Genomic DNA, 23,705 nt, shown 5'->3' with positions numbered 1-23,705 from the left:
GGTCCAACACCCAAAAACTCAGTCGACTTGAAACAACTGTGGGAAGCATTGAGTCACATGGACCAGCATCCCTGGTGAACGCTTTCGACACTTGTAGAGAGCATGCCCGACAAATTGAGGCTGTTCTAGGGCAAAGGGGGTGCAACTCAATATTAGAAGGTGTCCTTAATGTTTTGTACAAACATGAAAACTCGTCCAAATTGTGGATTCACAATTTGATCAACTACAACTTTAGAATCCGTTCTCAAAGTCGCAGGGCTTCTTGGCCATAAACACCTCTTGCATGGGTTCAATCGTGATTGGCTGGGTTCAATCTGATTTGCGCTGTGACAAGAATTCACCATTTTAAAGTTAATGTCCGAATTCGGCGTGACATATGCAGTATTTACGTGAAAATGGTCTTGTGAATGTCGGACATTGCTTTAAAAGCTGCATTGTCCACCAAAAATCTCATAAGCCTGATCTGACTGTAGTCATGGCTCTTGTCTCACTAAGCCTGAACTGACTTAGTCATCGCTCTTGTCTTCACCAAACCTGATCTGACTGTAGTCATGGCTCTTGTCTCACAAGCCTGATCTGACTGTAGTCATCGCTCTTGTCTCACCAAGCCTGATCTGACTGTAGTCTGGCTCTTGTCTCACTAAGCCTGATCTGACTGTAGTCATGGCTCTTGTCTCACTAAGCATGATCTGACTGTAGTACATCGCTCCTGTCTCACCAAGCCTGATCTGACTGTAGTCATGCTCTTGTTCACCAAGCCTGATCTGACTGTAGTCATGGCTCTTGTCTCACCAAGCCTGATCTGACTGTAGTCGTGCTCTTGTCTCACTAAGCCTGATCTGAATGATAGTCATGGGCCATAGTTACAGTAGAAGGAACCTTAAAGCCTGAGTGTAATTACTAATCACATCACCAATTAACATTATCACAGAAAGTAGAAAGATATCCACTGGGATTGATAAAGCTGAGTGCGCCTGAGCGAAAAACGGAGAAATGATACAAATAAAACTCCCCACCCCCACCTCCCCTCCTTCCACTGTAATGAAAACATATGCCGACTGAGCTGCTGCTTTTATATCATTTCATTTAATAAAGATGGATCTTGCCTGGACTCCACAGGCTGTGTGTGTGTGTGTTTTGTGTATGTGTGTGATATTTATCTCACCTGTGGTGGGGAATCATAGAATAAGCTAAACCGCTCCTGATTGTGAATGTGTTGTTGTGTGGTGTTTACTATTGTTGGAGGGCTAAAGCTAAAGAGGCCCTCTGCTCCTCCTCCTCTTCCGTCTCCTCCTTGCACCCTCTCTCCTCTCCTCCTCTCCTCCCTCTCCTCTCCCTCCCCTCTCTCCTCCTCTCCTCCTTCTCCTCCTCTGCCCTCCCCCTTCTTTCTCCTCCTCTCCTCCTCCTCCCTCTCCTCCTCTCCTCCCTCTCCTCCTCTCCTCCCTCCTCCTCTCCTCTGCCTCCATCTCCTCCTCTCCTCCCTCTCTCCTCCTCCTCCCTCTCCTGCCTCTCCCTCCTCCTCTCCTCCCTCTCCTCTCTGCTCCCTCTCCTCCTCTCCTCCCTTCCTCCTCTCCTCTGCCTGTCCATCTGCTCCCTCTCTCCTCTGCTCCTTCTTCTGCCCTCTGCTCCCTCTCCTCCTCTGCTCCCCTGCCTCCCTCTCTCCTCTGTTCCTCTGCTCCCTCTCTCTCCTGCTCCTTGTCCTCTGCTCCCTCTCCTCCTCTGCTCCCTCTGCTCCTTTTCTCCCTCTGCTCCCCTGCTCCTCCGCTCTCTCTGCTCCTCTCACTCATTACCACATAAAACAGTAAGAAAAACAAAAAACTTCAAGGTCATGTTCAATTGCTCTAATTTCTCTGATGATTTGTTAAGGTCGTATTCATATGTGTGTTTATCTTTGATCCCAACCTGTAGTAATGTTAAAAGCAGTCATTACTTGCCATGATGGCAACACATTGCCTAGTGTGCTAAACCTTTATTTAGCACACTACTGGTGATTATAGCCTTGAATTTTGCATACACACTTATACAGCCACCTACGGACTGAGATTGCGCAACCYTCCGGCAGCAACATAGCTTTTAGCCTTGTAAATTCGATGATAGTGGCTGTGGATGTGGAGGGAGGAGGCAAGGTTTTCCATTTGAGCTGAATTAGCGAGTGGATTGTATTTAATCTGTGTTCAGCAGGGTGTCTGATAACCTCGTGTGGCTGAGTGCTCAGTGCTGTTATGGTAAACTGTTGCCTAGGAGCACCACCCTTTACAGAAGGGGGGGGGTTGAGGGGTTTAGCCAATGGCTGGCCAGCGTTTCAGGGAGATTCCCAATCAATGGTGGACGTAGGCTAGCCAGGARGACTGATGGCTGCTACTGTGGTGTTGCTTCATCTGAGTACCTTTGTGTAGAGCCCTGCACAGGCGTGAATTTTAAGCCCGAGCCCTACCCATGCCAACGACGTTCAGACCCTACCCTATCCAGGCCTGATTCCTTCTGCCAAATTTAAGGCCCGGCCTCGAAATCAGAAATAACTTCCTCCGTTAGTAAATCCATTAGCTGCTCCTCTCAGTCTGCCACTCTCTCCCCGCGTGCAGCTCGCTCTGCATGCACTCTGCTCATGGCGGCTCTGAGTCGGTGAGTATCCATAGCAACGGTTCYGCTTGGGCTGCCCTGCTCAACGAAGAGAGATGAGAGAGCTGTTACCTGTTAGCTACTTTTCGTTACTCTAAACTCCGACAAGGAACATTGTTATGTTCTGTGAAATCATCTCTCCTGTCTTAAATCTGAYGAGGTTGAAACACTTCTGACACCATGTTATGATCTCAGTCAGATATGACTGTACTGCGCAGCAGAGCACATGCACATGGGTCAGCTTCMAAATGTTAGTGATCAATTTAGTGATGCCCTGCCCGTACCCTAGTTATTGATGATAACTCAGCCCTAACCCGGCCCTTACCCAATGTATAATGTCGGGGCCCGTTGGGCTCTGGTCAGGTRGCAGAGCTCTAGCTGTTCTGAAAGTGTGAAAGAGTGGGTTTGTGAACGTGTGTTTGAATACCTTCTATGCATTTTTTTATTACATAAAGTACYAGTCAAAAGTTTGGACACACCAACTCATTCACCTACTCATTATTTTTTACTATTTTCTACATTGTAGAATAATAGTGAAGACATCAAAACTATGAAAAAACTCATATGGAAKCATGTAGTAACCAAGAGACTCGGTTCGAGCCCAGGCTCTGTCGCAGCCGGCCGCGACCGGGAGGTCCATGGGGCGACGCACAATTGGCCTAGCGTCGYCCGGGTTAGGGAGGGTTTGRCCGGTAGGGATATCCTTGTCTCATCGCGCACTAGCGACTCCTGTGGCGGGCCGGGTGCAGTGCGCGCTGACCAGGTCGCTAGGTGTACGGTGTTTCCTTCGACACATTGGTGCGGCTGGCTTCCGGGTTGGATGCGCGCTGTGTTAAGAAGCAGTGCGGCTTGTTGGGTTGTGTTTCGGGGAACGCATGGCTTTCGACCTTCATCTTCCCGAGCCCGTACAGGAGTTGTAGCGATGAGACAAGACAGTAACTACTAACATTGGATACCACAAAATTGGGAGAAAAAGGAGAGAAAAAATTAAATAAAATAAATAACTGCATTCAGCCGGTGTCTATTCCACAAGTTACTACCGACTAACTCTATGATGTTAAAATACCTATTTACTCTGTTCATCTACTGAGCAATTTAATGTCTCATCAGCCCATTTTACAGTGCCTGCAAAAGTATTCATCCCCCTTGGCTTTTAAAAATTTTGTTGCATTACAACCTGTAGTTTAAATTGATTTTTTATTTGGATTTCATGTAATGGACATACACAAAATAGTCCATATCGGTCAAGTGAAATGAAAAAAATTACTTGTTTCAAAATATTCAACAACAAAAAAAAAGTGGAAAAGTGGTTGTGCATATGTATTCACCCCTTTGCTATGAAGCCCCTAAATAAGATCTGGTGCAACCAATTACCTTCAGAAGTCACATAATTAGTTAAATAAAGTCCACCTGTGGGCAATCTAAGTGTCACATGATCTCGTATATATTACACCTGTTCTGAAAGGCCCCAGAGTCTGCAACACCACTAAGCAAGCGACACCACCAAGCAAGCGGCACCATGAAGACTAAGGAGCTCTCCAAACAGGTCAGGGACAAAGTTGTGGAGAAGTACAGATCAGGGTTTGGTTATAAAAAAATATCTGAATCTTTGAACATCCCACGAAGCACCATTAAATCCATTATTATAAAATGGAAAGAATATGGCACCACAACAARCCTGCCAAGAGAGGGCCGCCCACCAAAACTCACGGACCAGGCAAGGAGGGCATTAATCAAAGAGGCAACAAAGAGACCAAAGATAACCCTGAAGGAGCTGCAAAGCGGAGATTGGAGTATCTGTCGAAAGGACCACTTTAAGCAGTACACTCCACAGACCTGGACTTWATGGAAGAGTGGCCAGAAAAAAGTCATTGCTTAAAGAAAAAAATAAGCAAACACAGTTGGTGCTCGCCAAAAGGCATTTGGGAGACTCCCCAAACATATGGAAGAAGGTACTCTGGTCAGATGAAACTAAAATTTAGCTTTTTGGCCATCAAGGAAAACACTATGTCTGGTGCAAACCCAACACCTCTCATCACCCCGAGAATATCATCCCCACAGTGAAGCATGGTGGTGGCAGCATCATGCTGTGGCGATGTTTTTCATCGGCAGGGACTGGGAAACTGGTCAGAATTGAAGGAATGATGTATGCCGCTAAATACAGGGAAATTCTTGAGGGAAACCTGTTTCAGTCTTCCAGAGATTTGAGACTGGGACAGAGGTTCACCATCCAGCAGGACAATGACTCTAAGCGTACTGCTAAAGCAACACTCGAGTGGTTTAAGGGGAAATATTTAAATGTCTTGGAATGGCTTAGTCAAAGCCCAGACATCAATCYAATTGAGAATCTCTGGTATGACTTAAAGATTGCTGTACACCAGCGGAACACATCCGATTTGAAGGAGCTGGAGCAGTTTTGCCTTGAAGAATGGGCAAAAATCCTAGTGGCTAGAAGTGCCAAGCTTATAGAGACATACCCCAAGAGACTTGCAGCTGTAATTGCTGCAAAAGGTGGGTCTACAAACAAACAAAACAAAGTGCAGCTAGTTTGCAGTCTTTCCAGCTTCAGTTTGAAGTGATTGTGTTAACTGTGTTGTTGGCTAGCTCCTCTGAACAACAGTGTTGTGACGAGTGAGTACATTTTCTATGACAGGCAAAATCACGCCTCATTAGCTTATTGTTATGGATGTATCCAAATAAATGTCACTAGAAACAACTTAAACAAATGCAAATGCACCTACTTTGCTGTTATTCTGGCTGCAGTTTTTGATGTGACTGTAAATTAGCCGTAGTTGGCTASCTACTGTAGCAAGCAAGGGATAAGAACGTTGCCAGCCAGTATGGCAATGGAACATTTAGAACGAACRACTGGATCGCGTCCATAGATACAGAACAAAAAGACTGAACGACTGRGTCGCGTCTCTGGCAACCGAACCGATAGAACGAACGACCAGCCGGCTTAGGTAGCAACCCTAGATTTGTGTCRGGACTATATCTTGCGGAAGGATGAAACAATATGAAGAAATTCATCAAAATAGACATATTTTCATAAAGAAATGTATTTGAATATGTTTGTAACCCGTTGTATAAAAGTTATAATGCCCTCGAAGCCGGTGTTTGGAGGATATATTGTCAACACCTGTGCCAATATATCCTCTAAACACCGGCTTCTCGGGCATTATCACTTAAATATAAAACTCAAAATACTTCAATTAATGTTAAGTTCAAAAGAATACAATATCAAAATTGCTGAGACTATTCAAACCAATGAGGGTTCGGAACTTTAAAKCCAATTACCTCAGAAGCATCTTTTTGCTGRTAGAAACCTTATAGTCCCAAGCTCTCGATATGTCTAATACATGTACATATCATTGCATGTTCACATCGCATACTCATTATGATATTTTGGTATATCACCTTTTACATAATCATCTACTGGGGTCGTGTGTGTTTGCTTTTGTCATCTGCTTATCCATGTTCTGTCCACGTGAGAGAGCGAATGCRTGAGAGGAAGGAGTGAGAGGAAGAGTGTTTAGTACATGTGTGGGTGAGCCAGAATGCACCAGTGAAATGTATTCATCCAGCAGAGGCACAGTGTGGGAAGAGAGGGAATYAATTAAACATGTATTTTCCTCCGTCCTCTCTACTCTCCTCTCTGCCCCTTTCTAGTTCTATTTCATCCTGCCTCATATGTACTATTCAGCTCCTCACAGTTTGTCACAACTGTCTTCTCCCCTTTGCTGAAAAATACAGATATCATAAAACAGGCTTTTCATGTCGTCGAAGRGAAAATATCTCCATACACACCATTGTCACTAAGATGTGGTGAATGATTTTGCAGTGKCTGTAGACATTCTGTATGGTATGTTTTATAATCAGGTAGGCTATTGACAATTAGTTACCCTGATTGTACAAAATATTAGGAACACCTTCCTAATATTGAGTTGCACCTTCTTTTGCCCTCAGAACAGCCTCAACATTGTTTCCCCCCCCCCAATTTCGTGGTATCCAATTGGTAGTTATAGTCTTGACCCATCGCTGCAACTCCCGTACGGACTCGGGAGAGGCGAAGATTGAGAGCCATGCGTCCTCTGAAACACRACCCAGCCAAGCCGCACTGCTTCTTGACACATTGCCCGCTTAACCCGGAAGACAGCCGCACCAATGACCAACAGCGTTGGCAACCTTGTCAGCGTGCATCAGCGTGCACCCGGTCCACCACAGGAGTCGCTAGAGCGTGATGGGACAAGGACATCCCGGCCGGCTGGCCAAACCCTCCCCTAACCCGGACGACGCTGGGCCAATTGTGCGATGCCCCATGGGTCTCCCGGTCGCTGCCGCTGCGACAGAGCCTGGACTCAAACCAGGATCTCTAGTGGCACAGCTWGCACTGCGATGCAGTGACTTAGACCACTGCGCCACTCGGGAGGCCCCAGAACAGCCTCAATTTATCAGGGCATGGACTCTACAAGATATTGAAAGCATTCCACAAGGATGCTGGCCTCTGTTTACTGCAATGCTTCCCACAGTTATGTCAAGTTGACCTACAGCGTTGCAGTTCTTGACACACTCAAATCGGTGAGCCTKGCACCTACTACCGTACCCCGTTCAAAGGCACTTAAATCTTTTGTCTTGCCCATTCACACTGTGAATGGCACACATACACAATCCATGTCTCAGTTGTCTCAAGGCTTAACAATCCTTTAACCTGTCTCCTCCCCTTCATCTACACTGATTGAAGTGGATTTAATAAGGGATCATAGCTTTCACCTGGATTCACCTGTTCAGTCTATGTCATGGAAAGAGCAGTTTTGTACACTCAGAGTGTATTACTGTAGATTTCCCTGATTCCTTAATAGTGTGTCCCTGTGATACATGGTGATCATTGGAGTGTTCATTTGGAGATCACTGTCCTCTTTAAAAGGACGAGCTAACTAGTATAAATAGTTTCTGTGGTGTTTTTCCAGAGGTGCCTTGAAGTTTGGTCATTCATTTTCCTGTGTGTTACTGGGGCTCCAGTCTTGTCTGAAGGGCCAGGGAGGTACTCCCTCCTTCAAAAGGGAAGTTGGCAAGAAGATCCCTACATGTAGTAGATGGGGAAACGAGTGGATATGGAGACTCTAAGACGTATGAAAGGAATGGAATCGTTGGAGTTTTGGTTTCAGAATTAGCCGATGTTAGAATTGTTCAACTCTTACGTAATAGACGGAGAGTTTCTGAAAATAATTAGGTTATACTGACAAAAATGAAAGAATGAAGATGTAATACTGTTAATACTCTTCTTCTGTCCGCGTGGGTATGGCCTGTGTTTGTATGTTTGAGCATGTTAATGTTTGCATGGTGGTAAGCAGCCATGAGATCTGCAGTTGGCTCCCACCCCTATTTTTCCACCCATAAGCACACTACCTCTGCAAAATAGCCTTCCCTATCACAGGGATCCTCTCCACTGAGCTGAGTCATTAACCAGCCACAGTGGGTGTGTGCCTGTACGAGTGTGTGTATGTGTGTGTGTGTGTGTGTGTTTGTATTTGCAATGGTCTTTTCCACCAGCTTAGATCCTCCAAATCTTTTCTAAACCAATGGACATTGTAAATGTGCTTTTTATCTGGAGATAGAGAGAAAGGTGCTTTTTATTCCGCTGCCACTAAAAGACTGGGGCCATTGAAAGGGAAGGCATTTAGATGGATTTGTTTGGGAGAGTGGATAGTGAGTGGCGGTGACACCATTAGCTTTGTGAGTCTCCCAGGCTTTTACACTGCTCTAAAGACACCAGCCTTGATTCTATTGGCATAATTGGTGTCATTTCAGATATAGTAGGATATGGGCACTGGGTTCACACACGAGAATGGCACCATCGATTTGTGCTCGTTTGTGAAGAATGGCGCCAATATTCTTACAGGAGAGATCAGATCCACTATGGTAGTATTTCTCATTCTGCCAGTTTGCGGCATGCAACAGTATTGGGTTTTAACTTCTACCAATGCATTCATTTGATTACAATTTCAGAGTAAATGGTCATTTATTGTGTTTTCTTTCATGGTACAGATACAGCAAGGCATTGAATATGCATTACCCTCTATGAGACTCGTGGGCTGTGGTATTGTAGTGCTAGTTCTACAGATGTAGGATCTTAATTTGATCACCCTGTTTAAGGAGACCTTTCCTGCAATGCAGAAACTTAAAAACTTGTAGTGCATTTGAGGTTTAAAAATGCTTCAGAAGTTTGTAATTTCCACTTTGACATTTCAGACTTGATTTTCCCTTCCGAAAAATGTATCAAAAATGTACCCCTACAAAAATGTAAATTAATTATAATCCACATAATAATTCACATTTCCTGTTGCTGCAAGATTATTGTCCTGTCGTAGCAAACTGTCTCAAATTAAGATCCTACATCTGTAGTGATTTATGCCTATGTCACTGTGTGTGTAGTGATATTACAGATGGGCTGGGGAAACCTCTTGCAGTAAGTCACACTCAGTGCTGGCGTCAGCCTGTAAACGTCTCCCCCTTTGCTGAAGCTATCGGGTCGTAAAGCGCTAAGGCGCTATCGCTAACCTGGACTGGGGTATCCCTCCACAGCTGTAAATCTGACCCCCTCCCTCCAGCCTCTAGAGAAATGCTTGTGATGCCTGGGAGAGGAGAGGACATGTGTTTACGTGTGTATGTCTGTAAGCAGAGGCAGGGTTTATGGTGAAAGACACTGTGAAAGACTGTGCATGTGCGCTGTATGCATGTATGTGGAGAGAGGGTTATATAGACAGCCGCTGAGTCACTGAGCATAGAAGACACCTCTTAAAAGAATGAGATATGTCAGCCCCCTTGAAAGTGGAGGGATGGGGAAACGGTGCGTGCAGGGGAGAGAGGGATGGATACGATTAAAGAGCCTGACATAGTGCCTGAACAAATGATGAGCTGGAGAGAGAGAGAAAGAGAAATGGGGACAGAGGGAAAGATAGGAGAATCGGGAGGGAGAGTGAAATATGTGTTGGGCAGTGTATGGGGAAAGAGAGAGAGAGGCTCATAGAAAGATGGACAGTGACAAGGATTGAAGTAGAGAAAAAGATATGAGCCAAGAGGGATGGAAAAGAGATTGAGCAGGACCTAAGGGGCAGAATTATCACACAAACACACACACACTTCGCTCTGCTCAGACACACACCCACATAAACACACCGTAGCCACCCATTGATCTCTCTCACACACACACACACACACACACACACACACACACACACACACACACACACACACACACACACACACACACACACACANGGCGAGCGAGTAAACTCCCAATGTCTTCCATTCTCCTTGCTAATGTTCAATCGTTAGAAAATAAAATGAATGACCTACTATTAAGATTATCCTACCAACGGGACATTAAAAACTGTAACATCTTATGTTTCACCGAGACGTGGCTGAACGAAGAAACGGACAATATAGAGCTGGTGGGATTTTCCATGCACCGGCAGAACAGAGACGCTACCTCTGGTAAGACGAGGGGTGGGGGTGTGTGTCTTTTTGTCAATAACAGCTGGTGCGCAATGTCTAATATTAAAGAAGTCTCGAGGTATTGCTCGCCTGAGGTCGAGTACTTTATGATAAGCTGTAGACCACACTATCTACCAAGAGAGTTCTCATCTATATTATTCGTAGCTGTCTATTTACCACCACAGACCGATGCTGGAACTAAGACCACACTSAACCAACTCTACAAGGCCATAAGCAAACAAGACAATGCTCACCCAGAAGTGACACTCCTAGTGGCAGGGACTTTTAATGCAGGGAAACTTAAATAAGTTTTACCACATTTCTACCAGCATGTCACATGTGCAACCAGAGAGAAAAAAACTCTAGACCACCTTTACTCCACACACAGAGATGCATACAAAGCTCTCCCTCGCCCTGCATTTGGCAAATCTGATACACCCACACATACATCATTACCCCACCACCTCCCTTCCTCTTTCTCTATCAATCACTTTCACTTTTACACACACACACACACACACACAGACACACACACACACACTCACACACACACAGTCACCGCTGAGACAGGGAATACCCTTTGGGGGAGGTACAGTGGGGCGGGAATGGGGATGGTGACTGGGCAGAGAGGGGTGAGACTGTGGGGTTTCCCCATCTTGCAGGCGCAATAAAAGCAAATGAGATATGTACCATAAAGATCCCAGCAACGTGAGTTGCTGACTGACTGACTGCAATACACAACATAAACCCCCATAGCTACCCAGATAGGAGGTGAGAGGGGTACGCAGTGTGTTTTTCTTTTATCACAGCTTGGTAATGTCTCTATGATTGTCTCCACTGTGGCTGCACGACACACTGCCCAGAATATCTATCTCTTTCATCTTTAATCTCGTTGTTCACATACAGGGATTTAATACTGTAGTCCGTTACACAATGATGTTGTTACTGTCTGCACAGTACAGGACTCTGTAATAATTGCTGCCTACACTAAAAGCACATCTCTCAGCTCCCAGCCCCTTGATGTGTGTGAAGCCTTCCAGCTTTGCAGCATTTCAACAAGGGGACTCATCAGCTCACTGCTGTCGCTCTCTACATTGTCCCGTGCTTCAAGGAAAGGCATGTATTTTAATGGGATCATTTAAAGTACATTTACCCAAACCACTCCACTCATAGACAGCCAGGTGTGGGGGAGGAGAGGAGGGCACATGACTGAGATCATTTCCATGCAGATATGATGTGATGTTCCCTCGCTCCAATTTGCTGAGATGTGTYTCACTCTGTCTACCTCTAGAGAGTCGGGATTAAAGTGGTGTGGGCCTTTTTTCACCGCACCGTGGGTTTCACTGAACACTAGCCATTACTATTGACAGAGGGAGAAAATACTGGAGCCGGAGGAGCCCAGTCAAGTGGATCTGGCTGCCTCTGTCGATCGTAGAGATACTCCAATACAATAGGACTAGGGTTTCCCTCCATCTTGGCTCCTCCTTGTGTCAGTTTCTTCTGTCTTCCTTAGAATGGAACAGGGCCGGCTGGCAATCCCATCTTGGCTCTAAAAGTGTCTGTGCCTATCTGTATCTGAATGTCTCTGTACTCCATAGGCCCGCTCCAGTAAAATAGGCAAGGCTGGCGTGCGATCCCTTCCATCTTGGCTCTCAATGWGTCCATCTGTACATGTCTGTCATCCATTGACTTTCACTTCACTCCAGAGCGCCGCAGCGAGCCAAATCCACAAAAGCTCATTAATGGGGGTAGAACAAGACTTCTGCAGCTCATAGTAGCAGCTCATAGTTTTCCCACCACGCTGGCACGGCACAGGGATTAAAACTGCCTATCTGTGCCTTGCCTCTCCATGCGAGCTACACTGTTTGCTCGCCATGGTGATCACAGAGAGAGGGAGACGAGGGAGGGAGGAGGAGCAGGATATCGGGAAGATACATTGGGGAAGTGAGTAATGGGGGTGGGGGGACTYGTGGGAAAGAGTTGAAGAGCAGTGAGGGAGAGAGAAAAACGTGCTGCCTTTTAACTAACTGCTCTCAGCCTCCACATGGCAAGACAAGTGCCTGGGCTTGGCGGTCAGAGAGAGGCAGGTTGCGCATGGCCAAAGAACAGGGGGGAAAAGCATGCAGGAGAAAGACATTAATGGCTCTTTAGGCTGCTGACTCTTGTTTTCAGGATGTTGTTGTCCAGGGTTTTACATTTGTTGCCTGCAAACCTTCAACCCAGTTTAGTGTTTTGGGAAAATAAACAATTTCAACATCGTTCCTCATTYGTCACCTCCCCTGCATTGTTTATGTTATTAACATAATTATAATTAATTACCTTTCACCAGATAGAACTAAAACGAGTTTAATCCGATCCTTCTCTCCGAAAGCAGATTTGCATTTGGGTACAAGGGTTCAATTGGTTTAATGAATCTGACCTTCAAACCGAATCATTAGCTGTGGTCGCGCGCTAGCAGAACAGTTATATAACTGGAAAACCACCATTTTCTGGGAGGATGGTTGAGGACTGTACTCCTAACAGAGGCTGGCTATAGTCAGTGGTCAAAGGCAGAGCTGACTGCAGCAGACGTGGCCTCTGCCCTAACTGACATCGTAGACAGGGATGCTACTGTAGACGTTCCTCACCTCATTGATCCTAGTCTGTTCTCTAAGCCCTTCTGGTGCTCCTAACATTTAGACAAATGGATTGCGGTCTCCTCCTGTGTCATGGCGGCTTAGCTGTGAGCTGGGGCTGAGCTGACAGGAAGTTCCCAGGGAGGTGCCATGTCACCGGCGTGGTGTGACATCAGCAGTGTTCCTGTCACCATGGTCTGGGCCCGGCCAGTCTCTAGGAATGACAGAGACGAGGGAGGATATGAGATGAGAATACTTATCTACACTGAGTTTGGCTAAGAGCCAGGTAGCAGGGCTGATTCTCCATGCCTGGGACAGGCTCACTGCGTCTGGGTTGCTGTGATACTGGATGGGAGATTGGGTACGGTAGGGGCCACTTGCACTGCATTGGGGCCATTGGTTCAGAGGAGAGAGAGAGAGAGAGAGAGTTGGTGAATCAAAGAGAAGCTTTCACCAATTGCTTCTTTAAAAAATAGTTTTCGATCACTATAAGAGGTCTGTGATTTGTATACAGTAAGTGGAGTGCACTGTACATGTGTAGAGACTCCAGCSCAGAGTGAATGCATAGCTAGACAAAGACACAATGTGCATTCAATCTAGTGAAGATCTTTTGAGTAGTATTGTGGTTGGAAAGTCTGAAGGCATTATTGATGACTGAGTGACTGACAGTGACACATTCTGTAGTTTGTCATGATCACACAACAGATCTGTGTCCATGCCCGGGGACACAGGGGACACATGTCATCTATCTTGTGACTGACATCCACTGTGATGAAACTCTGAGTAATACTGCCTTCTGAGTAATACTTACCCAATCTGAAAAAACATGCCAATTCTCTTCTCCTTTCTAAAGTGCTTGCCAAGTTACCATATGACTGCTATTATACTGTAGGTTAACCCAGTGTCTTTTTTTTCTGGTTTTCCTTTCTCCCTGGTGATTACTTGATTTATCATTGTCATTGATTGACCAGAGTCCACTTRCCTGTTTTCCCAGGTCTAAATTAGTTCATGGAAGGGTGCTAACCGGCACAGCTTCGAACCTCCAAGCTCAGATTAAAATACCCCAGGTTTAGCTTATTGGTATTTCTTCCACTGCATGCTGGAATGCATAGATTGTTTCCTGGGAAGCCAATAAGTCAGGAAGCAGTTGTAAGGTAATTAGTAGGCAACAGAGAGACCAGGAAGAACAGTACAGTGCAGTAGTATGGCAGCAACAGTTGTCTCAAAAGATCATTCCCCTTCCCTGTTCACGCACCCAGCCCCTCCCCTCCCAGCTGTAATTAATGAATAATCTATACAACTATAATCGAGACAAAAGCAAACACATACACACAGCCACATCAGAGTGTCCTGGGGAGAGTTGCATGAGAAAAAAAACAGCTTTGTGCTTTAGAACGTAGATAATGACTAAATCAGAGACGACAAAATATGGAAAGGTGAGAGTAGAAGAGAGCATGAGATATGGCACAATGTAGACTAGAGAAACAAAATGAAGTGCTTGAGAGAAACAGAGAGCGATAAAGAGAGAGAGGGTGAGTGTGAGTGTCAGAAAGAAGTAAAGGGAAAAGAGATATATACACCGTTGAAGCCGGAAGTTTACATACACTTCGGTTGGAGTCATTAAAACTCGTTTTTCAACCACTCCACAAATTTCWTGTTAACAAACTATAGTTTTGGCAAGTCGGTTAGGACATCTACTTTGTGCATGACACAAGTAATTCTTCCAACAATTGTTTACAGACAGATTATTTCACTTATAATTCACTTTACCACAATTCTAGTGGGTCAGAAGTTTACATAAACTAAGTTGACTGTGCCTTTAAACAGCTTGGAAAATTCCAGAAAATGATGTGATTGCTTTAGAAGCTTCTAATAGGCTAATTGACACCATTYGAGTCAATTGGAGGTGTACCTGTGGATGTATTTSAAGGCCTACCTTCAAACTCAGTGAAAAGAAATCAGCAAAGACCTCAGAAAAAAATTGTAGACCTCGACAAGTCTAGTTCATCCTTGGGAGCAATTTCCAAATGCCTGAATGTACCACGTTCATCTGTACAAACAATAGTACGCAAGTATAAACACCATGGGACCATGCAGCCGTCATACCGCTCAGGAAGGAGCGTTCTGTCCCTAGGATGACGTACTTTGGTGCGAAAAGTGCAAATCAATCCAGAACAACAGCAAAGGACCTTGTGAAGATGCTGGAGGAAACAGGTACAAAAGTATCTATATCCACAGTAAAACGAGTCTTATACCGACATAACCTGAAAGGCTGCTCAGCAATGAAGAAGCCATTGCTCCAAAACCACATATAAAAAGCCAGACTACGGTTTGCAACTGCACATGGGGACAAAGATCGTACTTTTTGGAGAAATGTCCTCTGGTCTGATGAAACAAAAATAGAACTGTTTGGCCATAATGACCATCGTTATGTTTGGAGGAAAAAGGGTGAGGGTTGTAACCCAAAGAACACCATCCAACCGTGAAGCACAGGGGTGGCAGCATCATGTTGTGGGGGTGCTTTGCTGCAAGACGGCCTGGTGCACTTCACAAAATAGATGGCATCATGAGGCAGGAAAATTATGTGGATATATTGAAGCAAATTCTCAAGCCATCAGTCAGGAAGTTAAAGCTTGGTCGCAAATGGGTCTTCCAAATAGACAATGACCCAAGCATCTTCAAAGTTGTGACAAAATGGCTTATGGACAACAAAGTCAAGGTATTGGAGTGGCCATCACAAAGCCCTGACCTCAATCCTATAGAAAATGTGTGGGCAGAACTGAAAAAGCGTATGCGAGCAAGGAGGCMTACAAACCTGACTCAGTTACACCAGCTCTGTCAGGAGGAATGGGCCAAAATTCACCCAACTTATTATGGGAAGCTTTTGGAAGGCTTCCCAAAATGTTTGACCCAAGTTAAACAATTTAAAGGCAATGCTCCCAAATACTAATTGAGTGTATGTAAACTTCTGACCCACTGGGAATGTGATGAAAGAAATAAAAGCTGAAATAAATCATTATCTCTACTATTATTCTGACATTTCACATTCTTAAAATAAAGTGGTGATCCTAACTGACCTAAGACAGGGAATTWTTACAATTATTTAATGTCAGGAATTGCGAAAAACTGAGTTTAAATGTATTTGGCTAAGGTGTATGTAAACTTCCGACTTCAACTGTATATATAAAAAGAGAAAGATATATAAAGAAAATAATATATATATATATATATATATATATATAGAGAGAGAGAGAGAGAGAGAGAGAGAGAGACAGAGATTGGGAGAAGAAAGAGAGATATACTGTATATGTAAAGAGAGAGATAGAGAGAGAGCGCGAAAGGGAGAGGGATAGAGAGAGATAGGGAGATAGAGGACCAAATCTGACAAATAGCTTTTTTAAAGTGTCCCAGGAGTCCCCTGTAGATTGTGTTCGGTGCTCCTCAGAACAGCCAATTCATTAGCGGATGAGAGACAGTGGAGCCTCTGCCTGGACATTACATAACCTCTGTAAAACACACACACWCATGCCACACACACAAACACACTTGCGCGGATGGACGCACACACTGCTGCTAGATAGTCTGGTGAAGGATTGGCTAACAAATAGAAGCTACATATAAATAGAGTGCCCGTCCTCCAACAAATGTTGTTATTAATTGTCCCATATATTATTAATACCGCGGAGTAAAATGAGAGTGAATGTTGAATCGTGGTGTGTTGTATCTATGGCATAAAGCTATGAATGATTTACTATAATGAACATAAGAGCCTTTGAAAATACTGTGGTACTGTTAACTCTTCCAGACTCAATATTAAGCATCATTCAATCCAAAATAAATCTGAAAATCGGGCTCCACTGAGTTCTGTATACGGCTGATTCCTCCTTCTTCGTCTGAAAGAATCGGGAACCAAGGCAGAGTGGAAAGTGCTCATGTTTTATTATCAAAATAAATGAACACTACACGAAACAAAATAACAAAAGAGAATCTAACGGACAACAGTCCCGTGGTGGCCAACGGCAGTGGCTGGGTGGTTTGTTGTTCCTGATGACTCTTTTTTCCGGCCTTCCTGTGACATCGGGTGCTGTAGATGTCCTGGAGGGCAGGTAGTTGGCCCCCGGTGATGTGTTGGGCAGATCATCTCCTTTTTTTTGACGTTGGGCGAGAGGTTATTTTTCCTGGCACCACCACTCCCGGGCCTCATTCGCCCTATAGGCTGTCTCATCAGGCCTAGTAACTTGTTGTACTCGTTCTGCAAACTTGATGATTGAGGCCGTGCATTGCCATGCAGTCCATGGGTGAACAGGCAGTACAGGAGTGGGCTGAGCACTCCTTCCTTGGTGGTATCAGACAGAAGTGGACGGTGGTTTTTTCCTACCTTCACCAACCTGGGGGTGGCCCCGTCAGGAAGTCCAGGACCAGTTTACACAGGGGTGGGTTCAATACCCAGGGCTCAAAGCTTTAATGAAAGCTTGGAGGGTACTAGTTGTGTTGAATGCTGAGCATATAGTCCAATGAACAGCATTCTTATATATGGTATTCTTCTTGTCAGATGGGATAGGGCTAGCATCGTCTGTGGATCTATTGGGGCGGTAATAAATTCGAAGTGCGGTCTAGGGTATCGAGGTAGGACTAGTCTCTCAAAGCACTTCATGATGAGAAGTGAGTGCTACGGGGCGATAGTCATTTTAGTTCAGTTACCTTGCTTTACCAGCTCCTGAGTGGCCGCTACGGTCTAAGGCACTGCAATCTCAGTCGACGAGGCGTCAACTAACAGTCCCTGCGATTCGAAATTCAGGCTGATCACATATGCTGTGATTGGGAGTCCCATAGGGACGCACAATTGGCCACGCATCGTCCGGAGTTTGGCCGGGTAGGCAGTTCTTAAACTGACTTGCTAGTTTCAAATAAAGGTTCAATAAAAATATATATTGGGTACAGGAAACAATGGTGGACGTCTTGAATCATGTGGGGACAGGGTAGACTGGGGAAAGGAGAGATTGAATATGTCCGTAATATGTCTCAATAGCACGGGTCTGAATAACTTTACTAGTGATGAGGTTTTGCTTTTTTTATTGTAATACATTTCCGATAATTTTCTATAACCTGCTTACCGTCTGCTGTGCATTACAGTATTTGTGTGATGAGAACTGATGACGAACAATTTTCAATTTAAATCAATTTTCGAGAATAAGGCTAAGATACCAAAACATAGTGTAAAACCAACGGGTCTCGAATAGCTCTTACGCAGAATGCTCGCTGTAAACTAAATTTTTATTTTATTAAGTACATTTAAAATGAACTTTGTTAAATTAAGATATTTTCCACAACCTGCGTTTTCCACTCCATCAGCAAGACGGCGAATGGCTCGTCGCGTGAACCTGGAAGGTCTCGGATGTCACTAGCCACGCGTAGATCGATAGAATATTAGTGGAGCCGTCATATTCATTCACAATTAAACAGTCTCACCACCTGACGTGGTACCGGTCCCCTTTGCTACGCAAAAACACAATAGGTTGTCGTATAATGAAATTCATGATGCACTATATATTAAATCTGATATTCGGTCATCATAATTAGCCACATGCTGTTTTAGACACACGTCTGTCGTATCTGAGTAACGCGACGATATAAATATAGATGATGTGAGAGATATATACGTTTATTTTTTATTCGAGTCAAGTTTATCTTAGCTGGCATATGCGATGGTGGGCATGGCTAGATTGTCATAGTCGCTAAATGATGTGCCATTACTAACTACTTAACAAAATGCACTCGTAAACATACGAGCTATATCCCTATGAACATTCATCACCTCTACACGAGATGTAAACGCGAGAGAAAAAGAGTACAGTGTTGCGTAAGCTGGACGGAGAAAGAAGCTCTAGGGGCGTGAACATTGTTGTGAACAATGAAGAGAGGTGAAGTGATCTTATGGGAATATATGAGGAGATGTCGAGCAAGCTGGAAGGACAAGACAGTAAGTTATGAGGCTGTTTCTTTATCTATCAACGTGCACAGAAGGAGGAAGTAGGATGAATGGTCGTAGTTGTTGTTGGAGTGATATGTAGTGTGTGATAGGTGGTAGTGTTGACTTGTGCGATATGTGGTAGGTAAGTGAGAGTTGCTGACTTAATCGAGCCAGTAAAGTACCGCCTGTAAATGTCGGTTGTCGTGCTTATCAGCTGTGGCGTATATTTCGGGCGTAGCGTGTGCCGTCAATACCGCTGTTCGACGATCGCCGGATGACGGGTCCCCTAGGATGAGTGACCGGGCGATTAATGTCACTAGGAATTGCCAGACGCGTGACGTGAGTAAACAAGCACGTCATTGTTTAACGATATGACTTAGCGCGCACCTTGCAGCGGTATCTGCTGAACCGCAGACCTGGGTGCAAGGCATGTATGATTTTCATGCGTAGTGATATGATTTAGCCTGCAACCACCGGTTGCTCCAATGTGCCTTGTTGAGGGTTTGGGTTGGCTACACCAGTTTATGATCTACTGAAAGATGTCTCTCCGCCCTATAGGGAGTCTGTTGGTCAAGGACAAAACGGCCAGTGTCGACTTTGAGTTGGTTGCCGGGTCATGTCTACTCTTGTCCGCTTTCTTGAAAGCTTACACCACTTTGGGCGCTTCATGTCTCTTCAGTTGCCGGATTGGTGATGTCATCATTCTGCTACGCTAAAAGCGAGTAACTCGAGGAAAGGCTTCTTAATAACCGAAATCTATGTTTCTTCTAGATTCAGTGTGCCATCACCTCCTCCTTCAGCCATGGTCTCATGAGCCGGGTTCTCTTGCTCTCTTTCCCGTTGCTTCCCTGCGCGACCGTCTCTTTCTCATTATCGCGTCTCTGTACTTCTCTCCGGAAAACACGTTTGCAGACAGAGACCGGACGCTAATGCGAAGTTCAAAGAAGATCCTGATGTTTGTAAGAACGCTACATACGTGGAAATTTCTCGACCATTCACTGCCATCGATACTCTGAGGAACAGAGACACAGCTCATAGCAGTCTGTAGGTTTTTTATCGCGACATTAGTGTGTGACCTCGGTATGTCACGTGTCCCACTCGGTAATGAACTAAAAAGTAGTGAGGGGAGATAATGAAGGGACTATCCAACGGTGAAAGAAAACTGTCAATCGAATGTGGCCAGGCAGCCGCACTTCCTCTCCCAAATTAGTAAACCCCCTTTGCAAGGAGCAGGACTTAGTACATAATTTCTATTCTAGCTCCTCCCACTATTAGGCGTAAATGGCTTGGCTCTATATGGATGAATATTAGAGGTGGAGGTTGTGTGGTATCCCCCAAATCAAATTTTTATTTCGTATTGTCTATGCGTTATCCAGCATTGGGTAATTTAGATACACTGTAAAAAACACATGTGTGTACACAAACTTTTCTCGGCACAAGTTATATCTAATTTACCATATTCTCGAGAAAAGCTCTATGTTCCCAAGTATTCCCACGCCAGTGAAATAGGAGACAGACTCAATGGTAAACAAGGGAGTGGTTAGAATTGATCATTATCGTTTAGTCAGCATCATTATATTGTGTATGTGGCGCTCTTACTTGGCGGTCCAAGACGTCAACTGAGAAGATACAATGCAACGTCATCCTAGAGGATTTAAGTTCTTCTAAAGAAACCGAGACAAGTAAGACCCCGCCGGCTGTAAAATCTAAGAGGTTGGAGGGATATACACCACTGCAATAAAGGATAATAAATGAGAGTATGTTTTCTTAGGCTTAATACTTTACTTCTTGGTGCAAATAGTTTGAATATCATTCATATTCTCCCCAAGCACCATATGACATATGCAGATGATTAAAAAGTTTACTTTACTGGTAGCGTACCTGGGGTGAATATGACTCCTATCTATGGCCTGAGCACTGAGCTTTGGCAGCAGGATTATTTAAGATAATAAATGGAGAAGAGCATTTACTCTCTAGAAGAGATAAACACCGGAAGCGTTTCTTATTCTTTGACTATAATATCATCTCTAGAGATCGTCTTTCATCTCTCAAACTCCTCTCTCTGCGGAGTCACGTCTTCGTCTCTCCACCTTACAGCCCCGGGCAAATGGTAGCTCTACTCAGCCCCCTGCCGTCAGGCGATGTATGTCTGACTTACACTGAGGACCCAACGGTGTCGCTGGTACGAGCAACCATTTGAGACTAACTGGCCATGACCCATACTCCCAAAAGCCGAAGGATTATCATAACCTAACTTCATTGGAGCCCGTGCAGTATGGCACGAATGAGCATTTGGCGAGCGATAGGTTGTACCATTAGCCGAGAGAAGATAAACTACTGTGGGAGAATGATCCAATAAGTGCTGCCTTGTGTTATTGAATATAACGAAGCACCAGATACGGTGGGCACATTTTTGAGGACACTAGACAGAGGACACTACAAATAGCCTCATTAGCGTGAAGAGATAGAAAAGCCGGTACTGGGCTGACCTACCACGACGAGATACAACCTCATCCAATCTAGTAACCCACCTACACCAAGCCACGGTGGCGCCATTACCGTGTGAAGGAGGGGGGAATGATTGTGATAGGCACGCGGATAAAGATGGAGAATCTGTTCATACCCTCTGTAGCGTGAATTGTGGCGAAAAGGCCACTAGCGACATTCAATCTAGGAACAAGAGTATCAACAAGCCTTATACCTTGTCGAACTAGACGACGAATACAAAGATAAAAACTGTAGGAGGCATGGTCGCTCTGGTACTGGCGACTTTAGCCACGAAATGAAAAGGATGAGATTTTAGACACCAAACACTCAACAAGTTTCGTATCTCCAATTACCAATAGAAAGGCACTGCGGAGCGGTGATTCACAATTTAAAGAAGTTTAATTTAGAAGCAGAACTCACTGCTCTTCAAATCCAGAAGCGACCTTAGCACACAAATGTTAGGAACCAAAGCGGCGTACGGCCCAAATTATAATATCGAACAAATACACTCTGATCAGCTGGTACCCAACCTTCAGTCGTTTCGTCTTTGTTATCCGTCAAGTTCCCAAGCTTCTTTGGTGGTTGCATCATTTACCCAGTGGAATGTAGAGGGAATATGAACCCCACAACTCCGTCTGGTTGTGATGTTCACAAATATATTGTAGCCCGTTCAGTCAGCTAAAATGCTGGTTAAACAAGGATCCTAACACTGAGAGGAAGGTTGCTCCCCGGCTACCCCCTAAATCGAGGGCAGGAGGCTTTGGGTAGTAATGCCACTGCGGGTGGCTTTGAATCTCTTTCAACCCCTTTTTTCACAAAAGGGCAGAAAAGGTACACCGCACACAGACAGCGCTGTGGGTGATGATGCTTTCCTCTACGGCGTTTGCGGATTGGCTTGGCTGCTCTTATCCTCCGACCGACCGACGCAGTAGCCATGTCATTAACACATTAACTAAAGGAGATTCACTCTGCTACTGCTAAATAGCACCTTATTGGGTTAATTTAACAGCCCGCTTAAACCCAGTGAGGGCGTGGCAATGATACCAAACACAGTTAAGGAGCAATAGCAGAGAATGATCGCCCCGCAACTCATGGAGAGAGCGAGGAGAGAGAGTAAAAGGGGAAAAAAGAAGACGAGTATGAGACCGTGTTAAAAGGGCAAGAGAGAGATGAGAGATGGGAAGAGCCGAGAGAAAACAGCTAGAGGAGAGAGGTAATAGAGAGAGAGCAGAGAAGAGATACAACCTAACGCTAGAGGGAGGGAGGGTACAACCGGGACAATAAGAGACCGGGGCAAAAGAGAGGGACCGCCATAGGGGGGGGTACAGGGAAAAGAGAGAGGGGGTCACAGGGGAGAAGAGAGGAGGTAGAGTATGAGGCAGGAAAAGTACTAGGGAAAGAGAGAGGGTAGAGACTGAGGTAAATGGGAGGGGTAACAAGCGTGAAAAACTGGAGCATAGAGAACCGAGGAAGAGAAGATGGGGGGGTACAGGGAAAAAAGAGGAAATGAAGAAACGGGCATAGCATGGTAAAAGAGAATGGCGCTACTGGCAGTGGAGTACCTCAAGAGGGAAGAAGGTAGTAACAAAAGGGACCTAGACTGAGATGAATGGCGGGTAGCTGCATGTTACTACGTAGGAAAGAGAGAAGAAGTTACAACCCATAGGAGAGAGCACATGGAGCAGTGGGTACCAGGGAAGAGAGGGAGGAGAGAGAGAGAGGGGGGTACAGGGACAAAGAGAGAGAATGAGCAGAGGCAGTGGGTAATGAGCAGAAGGACGGGGAGTTCTGGAGAATATATTTCATTTCTGCGGACTATATAGAATGGGGGGTAAGAGGTGTGAGAGAGGAGTGGTGGGTGCGATATAACAGGATAAAAGGAAGGAGGGGAGAGTAGAATGAGAGAGGGGTTAGTCGAGAAAGTGGATAAAGAGTAAGAGATCAGTTAGAAAAGAAGGATGTATAAATCCAGTGTTTAAAAAGGCGAGACAAGAAGGGAGGCTCATAAAAGGGTAATCATAAAGCAGACAGTGAGGAGCTGATGAAGAAATTATGGAAAGGAGGGAGGGAGAGAGAGGAGATGCTGACATACAGATGATGTGTATAGGATTGCTATTAATGGGAAAGGGGAAAGGAGGAGGGCGTGTCCGAGCAAGAGAAACGAATAAATAATATTAGTAATTTGAGTATCATATAGGTCTTGAGACCAAAAGATTGGAGAGTCGGATAGAGATGAGATATTGAGTATGATGAGCGCGATTGTATATTTTACGCAAATAAGAGAAGAGAGCGAGAAAGAGTTAACTCGGGAACAAGGTAAAAGAGAGCGAGTGAGATGTTACTGGGAAAATCAAAAATCAACTTAGGGAAAAGAAGTGAAGAGGATTTGGAATCAAAATGTTAATGGGAAAAGGAAAAAGAGAGCGAGAGAGTTAAAAGGGAAAGGGGAAAGAGAGCGAGAGCGAGAGAGTTAATGGGAAAAGGAAAAAGCGAGCAAGAGAGGAAGAATGATAACATGT

At 44.8% G+C, this 23,705-nt stretch overlaps 1 pseudogene; it reads left to right on the top strand.

Annotated features, from left to right (window-relative positions):
• The window catches only part of LOC111965488 (fibroblast growth factor 13-like), a 51,820-nt pseudogene that overhangs the window by 25,968 nt on the left and 2,147 nt on the right, over positions 1–23,705 (top strand).

The sequence above is a fragment of the Salvelinus sp. IW2-2015 genome, linkage group LG6.2 (genome assembly GCF_002910315.2).
Source record: "Salvelinus sp. IW2-2015 linkage group LG6.2, ASM291031v2, whole genome shotgun sequence".
Taxonomy (NCBI): domain Eukaryota; kingdom Metazoa; phylum Chordata; class Actinopteri; order Salmoniformes; family Salmonidae; genus Salvelinus; species Salvelinus sp. IW2-2015.
Note: the sequence above shows the minus strand (reverse complement) of the source record. Positions and strands in the feature narration are given on the sequence as shown.